Consider the following 8,208-nt stretch of genomic DNA (forward strand, 5'->3'; position numbering starts at 1 on the left):
TTTGTTTGTCTGTTTTTTCATTGAGCACAGGTCTGCAGATGTTTGGGCAATTTTTGCGCAAACATAGCAGCAAACGCTATTTTCTGTTGGATCTATTTATTTATGTAGTTGTGATGGTGTCGCAGTTCCCCCTGTAGATTTGAGCAGGAATTTGTGATTTGTTCATGGTGCTGACGATAGCTCGCATATTCTTCATGAAGGACGCCGTGGGATATTTAACGGAGACAGACTGAACGCCCAGTTTAACGTCCATCCAAGGAACAGCAGGCACATTGATGAAACACGGGATGATGGTTTATACTTGTATTGGTTCGGGATTCAAAGGCAGGCCAAACAGCTGAGGTGAGTGTGCATACCTCAGAGCGAGTTGTGTTTCTGGGCTGTAGTTTTAACAGCATTTTATAAAATTGCCTTGTAATGTGCATGTGCAAACAATTTGTACACCAGAAAGGGAAATTTGAAAGCTTTGAGGCAATGCTCTCTGCCTTGAGAAAAAGGTGTGATAAGTGAAATGTATCATAACACGTCTGCACACTTACATGCTGGGCATTGTCCCAAATTAGCTGAATATACTGGTGGGTGGGACTACTCCAATCAACAACTTTCCTGTGTATGGATGGGAGATAATTTGAGGAGATGAATAGCAAGAATTAAATTCAACATTCAACATGAAGATGTGAAAGGTGTGAGGCAGGAGCGCCAGCCCAAAGTGTAGAAAAGCACCCCATGAAGCTGTGGATGAAGGTTGTGTATATTGTTATAAGTTCAGATTTGCAAAGGAACAAAACCTGGCGATGATGGAAGATGCCCATTTGGCAGCTGACCTTGGAGGGCAACTCTGATATGTGATTTGCACAAGAGAGATTGTGGCTGATTTTGAGGATTGAATGTTTGAGGGAATTTATATTTTTGAGTAGTTTGTCAAAGTATATCGGAGGGTTTGCTGGACAGCCATTTTGGAGAATTAGAGTGGGAGATTTGTTTGGGTTGAAAGGCATCGTAAGTGTTGGGTCAGCTCATGAGTCTTTCAAGGTCTGCAGAGAGGGAAGACTACTTGAAGGACGAGATGCTATGACAGAGGGTGTAGTCTCCAGTGAAAAGGAGAGTTTTGAGGGAATCAGAAAGATAGTTGATGAAGATGAGGAAAAGGACGCGGCCCAAAATACTCCCTTGTGGCATTCCAGCCTTGACGGAGAGGAGGTGAGACTTCCTTGAGAGCCAAGTGCTGACGAACAGTGGAGGAAAGTCAGCAAACTTTAAGGAGGTGGTGTTTAATGTTATAAGCGGAGAAGTGTGAAGATCAAGATGAGGTGACAAATGTGTCATTGTCAAGACATGTTCAGAGATGGCCCTTGTCCCTTGCCTGAGATTGCGGGCCATCATTCATTTGTGGGAGATCATCAGCAGCAATTCCAGGGTCGAGTGACCGAGTCGAAAATCCAACTGATGATTGGGAATCGGGCCATTTTGAAGAAAAGGAAGGATTATTGATGTCAAATGTGATAGATTCCATGACTGCTCACAATTGAAACTGAACTAATGGGCCTGTAATTCGGAAGAGCTGTTTGTTTTTTTATCCGTTTTGTGTAATGCAGTGATGTTGGCTCGCTTTCAGGTAGATGGGAGATGACATCGGGCAAATAATAGGTTGAACAACAGAAAGAGGATGCACAAGAGGGGCAGAGAAGGTTTTTCGGACGCGTACACTGATGCTGTCTCGGTACGTCATAATTAATCAGTCAAGGATTGCCAGAAACTTATTTTCCTTCTCAGGGGAGAAAAAAAACAGTTCATTACAGATGCATTATTCACAAAGGACCCATGGCTCAGACATCTGGGTATTCTGCTGGCATTCCTGAAAGCCTGGTGTTGGCTTTGTGGTTGGGGTGGCTTGCTTGGGATCCTCGGGTCCTGAATTAACACCAGGGGTGGTTGACTCAGCCTGTCATCCTTCTGAGGTCGGTGAAATGAACACCAGTGTACCGGTAATAGGGGCACTGGATCAGCAGCATTGCCATATCGCAAACCAATGATGCAACCAGCAGCCTCAAGGCTGCACATGAGAGCGTGAGAGGCATTCCTGAGTTGCAGTGTGCTCAAAGCAAGGCTTTAATATAGAGCTCGATGGAGTACGACGGCTGTAGCAGCTGAGACCTGAATTCTACCAAAGTTCCTTCGAATGACTCCAATGCACTATTTGGTCTTTCATTTGATTGGGATGGCCACCTCCAACTTCGGTTTTTACTTTTACGTGGAAACGGAGAATTATCCTAAATGGGTGCATGATCACCCCTGCCAATGCACTCTTGGACCACTGGACAGAATAACTTTAAAACTGGATGTCATCACTAAAAATATCGTTTGGTTATCCCAATCCTTTAAGGTAAAGGTTAACCTTTTCGAAAGAGCTCAAGGAAAGGGCTAAGTTAGCAAATGTGAAACCATGAAGAGCATGTGTGTAAGATCAGCGCAGAGCTCCATCATATTATTGTACAACAGGAGGTGCTGTAGTGGAGAGTTGCAACAAGTGACTTCCTGGAGTGACGTCATGCGATGGTGGAAGGCCTGGTTGTTTTTAGTGCTGTCTTCGTGATTGTTCATCTCACTCTGAGGGGGTTGCAAGACTATCGCAATGCCTCTGTCTGTCTGTCTGTAGCAGTGAGTCTGTCTGCCTGTGCGTGTCCATGTCTCTATGTTTTTGCTTTAATTTCATTTTTTTTCTTTGCCACTGCTTGTCCGATCGATGCAAAACTTTAAACATCGGATGAACTCCCCAAGGAGCATCCATCCATCCATCCATTGGGACCACACTCTGTGCAGAGCGTTGGTGCTGCCTAAGCAGTCTCCTTTGCCATGGAGAATATTGTATTGATAACTCTGACATTGGTCACCTGGTATGGCAGCCATATTGGATTAAAGGGGAAAAATTGGATATCTTAAACTGCTCAATGAAAGAAATGAAGTTGGCATATGTCATCAACTTCCCATGGAGTACACAGGGTGACAACATATCATTGAAGTGGAAGGCCTGATCCCAGCCATAATTGGTTGAATCGAAATCCATATGTGAAAAACTTTAAACTTCATCTATCTGCACAAGGATCCGAAGCGAGTGAATTTAAATTAAATTTATGAAGTCATCGGTCACGTGGTCTGGCGAACATATTGGATTGAAAATAAAAATGTTAAAAAAAGGTTTTTTTTTCAGGAACCGCTCAACAGATCAATACGAAATGTCATATATTGTTGCAGAAATGGCCCTTAGTGTGTTACCAAATATAGGATTAGCCCAGATCCCCCATTAAATGCATGTTTAGCCAGGTTGTTTGGTAAATGGACGTTACATTGTGTCGGGAGGTGTAGGAGGCTGTTTATTGTTCGTACAGTGGTAGTGGACCGAGAGGTTCTTCTTCTTCCTTCCTCTCTCCGGACAATAGTCCCCGCCCAGCGCTCTGAGGGGGAGTGGCCTAGAGAAGGAAGTGAAACTGAAAGGAGGACGGTGGTGAAACTGAGCGCCAAGGTGGCGCGATCAGCTGAATAGAACTGGCTGTGTGTGAGTCAGCAGTCGGCTTTGAGGTGAGCAGGGCTGGAAAGGAGAAGTAAAACTGAAGGGAAAAACGGCAGTCGGCAGTGAGGCGAGAGGGAAACTGAGCGTGCCGAGTCTGCCATTTTGGCAGTGGGAGAGGCCGCCTGCACGTCGAGTCGGGCGATCGACTTTGTGGAGGAGTGGTTTTGGCCGGCGGTGCCTCCTCGGCCACGGACCCAGCCTGCAGAGTCCAACACCTCAATTTGGCCTGGTCTGGTGAACAGGCCAGGCCTGGACTTGTATACTGGACCTTGTGAGAAACCAGCTGAAACCCACCATCGATCTGACGGTCTTGTGCCGTCGACATTACGCGGGGTCAGAACGCGCTAAAGCTGTGTGTGCAAGCGGTGCCGGGAGAAGAAAAAAGACGACGCCATTTTGTCACGCGGCGTGTTTGAGCTTGGGTGCTCAAATCCGTAGACATTGGCTTGTCACGAGCTATGTTCGTGCCTCCGACACTTTTTCTCTCGTCCATGAAGTATCACCAAGTACTCTGTGTCTTGTCTGCATGCTGTCCATGACTTGTCTGCATGTTGTCTAAGTTTTATCTCGTTAGGGTCCCCTTTGAAACCCGTAATCCGTAGCTCCCTAGTTAAGAACGGGTTATAGATTAATTATAACATTGTCATGAATGCTTTGCTTGTGTCGTGTTCCCCGATTTGTCCCCAATAAATCTGGCTGATTCGTATGCAGTTGCCAATTTGAATTAATTCATACCGCGCCGAGGAACGATCCGCTCGATTTGGATATAAAACCAAAATGGTTACAGGCTGGCGGAATTCGCTCGGTCTCTGACAAAACCAGTCTGTAACCGGGGTCTATTTCCCCAACTGGTAAGGTCCAGGGGTACGTTGGTATCGCGATTCGAGGCGCGTGACCCGAGGCCTGTGCCGAACCAGCCGGTGTTATAACCCCGGAGACGGCGGTGGTTAAGTGATGCCGAATATTCAACATTTGGCTGTCGAGAGTAGGGTGTGAAAACCCAAATTGACTACGGATTGGAGCCGACTTGGGTGGCATTCGAACCCCCCCTCCCCCCCACCGTGAATCTCTAACAATATGATGGACTGGTGATAGGGAATATAGTTTGAAAACATTTTCATATTCATCGTCATTAATGCAATTTAGCGTTAACGTGCACAAAGGTTGTCGTTAAATATCTTGATAATCAATAAAGCCACGGATAATGGCAATGTATGTGACATAACAGGGTGTAAGGATGACACAGGTACAGTACGTGGGCCATAAGAGTACAGTATTCAGTTAACAATTGTATTTTTCTTTAGAATGACCATGAAAGGTGACTATGCGCTCTACCGAGTGCAGTTCTAGTTACCTCCACCACCAGAGGTGAAGGCGGTTATGTTTTCACCCCTTTCTGTCTGTTTGTTTGTTTGTTTGTTTGTTTGTGTGCAAGATATCTCAAAAAGTTGTGGACGGATTCGGACGAAACTTGGTGGACACGTTGGGTGTGTGGCCAGGACGAATTGATTCAATTTTGGTGAAGATTCGAATTATTATCTTTAATTTCTTAAGTGATTCTTCACCTTCACCAATGAGTTCGAGAGAAACCAGGTATTTCCCCCCTCATAGTGGGCTTGAGCTCCTGACAGCACAACAGTCTGTACAGTACCATTACAATGTGAGCATTTTGACCAATCTAGTTTTTTTTGCTTGTTTCCAATCCTGTTCGCGACTACACCAGTCTATAAAGTTTGTACTACAACATTTGTAAATCAGTCGTAGAACATCCACAGATATATTGTTGCGGTTCTCTGAACTGCATGCATCCAACAGATAGTGGTCCCAAGACAGTTATTCCATTAATATACGTGTAGATAGTCCCTTTCCTTTTGTCTAGCGGGACAACAGGGGCATGCGTTGCGATGGTTTCATAGCTAGGTTTGCTTACATCTTGCAAGGCGATTCATGGCGCGGGGTTCGGTGTGGGCGATTCGTATCATGTCGTGAGGTCGGAACGGGACATCCTTGCGGCGTAGGATCATCTTGCCGGAAATAGAATGTTAGTTTCCGGCCATCGCGAGCGGGCTACGCAGGGGGTAGGGGCCAATCAGAGCGCCCGATTCGGGGGACGTCACCGAGTTTCGGGGTGGCCCCCCGCCCCGCAAAGTGGGGCCTATAAAGGTCGGAGCAGGTCCCTTCGCTCTCTCTCTGCTGCCCTGCCGCTCAAACTGGACCTTGACTCCACCTTCTGTCATAATCACTGGGTTCCTCCTCCTCCTCTTCTCCGCCCACACGACGCTGACTCCACCCTCCCAACTCAAGCCCCTCCTTCACGCCCACGGTCTCGACACGAGCTGCCTGAAGCGAGAGATGACGCGCCCGCTGTCTGGCGGGGTACCGCGCCACGGAGCACTCCCCCCAAACGTATTGGTGGCGCGTTCGGGTACCGCGTATCAGTTATACAAAGGTACCGAGAGTCCGTAGCCTCAACTCCTCTCCTGTCTTGCCTCAATCCCTCTTCATTGGGGTGTGTGTGTGTGTGTGTGTGTGTGTGTGTGTGTGTGTGTGTGTGTCCTGGCGACTGTCTATGTAAGTAAACCTGCAGAAGATTGTTATTATTTTCGGGTTAGGTCTGCTCTGTGTCCACTTTTATAAGTTGCTTGATTATTGTCGCACTACACCTCTCTCCCCTATCTCTGCACAACACACCCAAATAAATCTTGATCGTACCACATACCTTTCCTCGCCCATTATAAATAAATTATTATTAGAAATGTTCCCTGCTCGTTTTTCGTCTTTTCTTCCATTGATCCAGCATGGTCAGAATCGCTCGGCTGCATCCCATCCGGTAAAGTGATCCGGTTTGGACAAGGCGAACCGAGGGCGTGTTTACCTAAAAATAACCACGTGATTTAATTTCCGGGGACCGGATTAACTAGATGGAGGACCATAAGTCACGTGGTTGAGTTATTGGCGTCCACGGTCGGTTAAGCGACCTGCCACAGAATTATCCGTGTGCGACGGCCTACAATTCCGAGGAGTCTGGTGGGAGCTGAGAGAGCTCCCCCCCCGTGGTATTCTCACCCGACCCCCAGCCCACAACAATATATTTCTAAAAAAAAGTTTAAAAAAAATAAAAAGAAAACTAATAAAAACATTTTTAAAATGCAAAAGTTGTGTCGGGATGTTCCTCCAAAAAGTAGTAAACAAGGTACGTATGGTCACAAGAAATGATCATGTGAAACCATCCCTACATCTTTCTTTGAATAATGGTTGTCCCAAGAAAAGTGTGTGTGTGTGTTTGATATTACTATCTTTTCTGAGCATAACCATTATTCAAAGAAAGATGTAGGGATGGTTTCACATGATCATTCCTTGTGACCATCCCTACCTTGTTTACTACTTTTTGGAAGAACATCACAACATTTAAAAATGAAAATTACTTGTTTGTGATGAGGTACCTCAAACATTAGTTATTATTCATAATTTGCATGAACTGTTTTGACAGTGTGGTTAACTCGATAAGAGTATGAGCAAGTCTGGGGACAAATCAATGAACGCTCATTTGGGAGATGTGGACTTTGGTGAAGATAATTGGAGGGGGAGGAGGGGTCTTTCCTGTTACAAATGCTAGGAGGTTGTTCGTTGAACTAGCTTTGATCGACAAAATGAGGAAAGGGTTAATGTCTTTGCCAGACTCTCAGATGGTGGGGGATCAGATGATGAAACTCAATTGTGTTTGTTTAGTGCGTCTATGAAAGGTGCTGGTGCATGCATTGGTGGGGGTGGTTTGACTGGTATGGAAGGTGTGGGTGATGGGAGTACTGAATGTGCTACTCACGTTGGATATGCAGAGGAGGTGGGTGACAGTCTGAGTGTGATGGGTACAGGTGATTTTGGGTGAAGGTGGGGTGGCAGGCTGTGTGCAGGGGGTTTAAACAGGGGTGCTGACATTGTGGTTGGTGCAGTCGGTAGATGGGAGTGCAGAAGGCTGGTAGTGCAGATGATGGGGCAGTGACATATGTGATTTGTGGGAGTCAGATGTGGAGGGTGGGGGTGACCAGGAAGATAGTTCTTGTTGGGGATGAGTATTGAATATGTGCCCCGTCCAGTCATTAGGTCGGTGGATATTTTTCGATCTCATGGAGTCCTTTGCAAAGAGTAGGTGAGCCATCGCCGGCACCATGGCCAAATTCCAAATTCCTCCCCAACTACTGCTGGGAGTGATGGCAAACCACCCGGCATGACCCTGGCCAAGAAACTGCTTCAGACAAAATTTTTTATTGAACCAAGGTGGTGTATAAGTAACAGCCTACTGCCTCAGCTGCTTCCGAAATTTTTTTCTTTGCTGTTAAGAAATATATAACCTCCCATGTTTGAGCCCTTTCAACCAGCACAAGAATAAAAGGCTTCCTTGTTATGTTTTATATTGTGGTATTTCTACCACGGACTCCTGGTACAGCGCATGATTATGCACAACAGACTGGATTAAATGCACATCACATTTATTGACTTCGATGATGCAGTACGTTTCCACTTGAAACTTTCTTTTGTGAAACGTACGTCGTGACTGTAAGTGCAAAACAATTATCCAATCACAACATTCAAATGCTCAATTAAGTTTGCCAAATAAGAAGGCTCAAATCAATGTGACGTGG

General features: G+C 45.9%; 1 protein-coding gene across 1 annotated transcript in view; it reads right to left on the minus strand.

The window, feature by feature from the left end:
* Nucleotides 1-8,038: 8,038 nt before the first annotated feature.
* ATAD3A (ATPase family AAA domain containing 3A) overlaps nt 8,039-8,208 on the minus strand; it is a 33,691-nt gene continuing 33,521 nt past the window's right edge. The window contains exon 16 of the mRNA XM_085898819.1: nt 8,039-8,208. This exon is cut by the window's right edge and continues 592 nt beyond it. The gene's annotated coding sequence lies outside the window, so the exon portion shown is untranslated.

This window comes from Eptatretus burgeri, chromosome 10, assembly GCF_056783735.1.
Source record: "Eptatretus burgeri isolate ZD-2024b chromosome 10, Ebu_testis_v1, whole genome shotgun sequence".
NCBI classification, from domain to species: domain Eukaryota; kingdom Metazoa; phylum Chordata; class Myxini; order Myxiniformes; family Myxinidae; genus Eptatretus; species Eptatretus burgeri.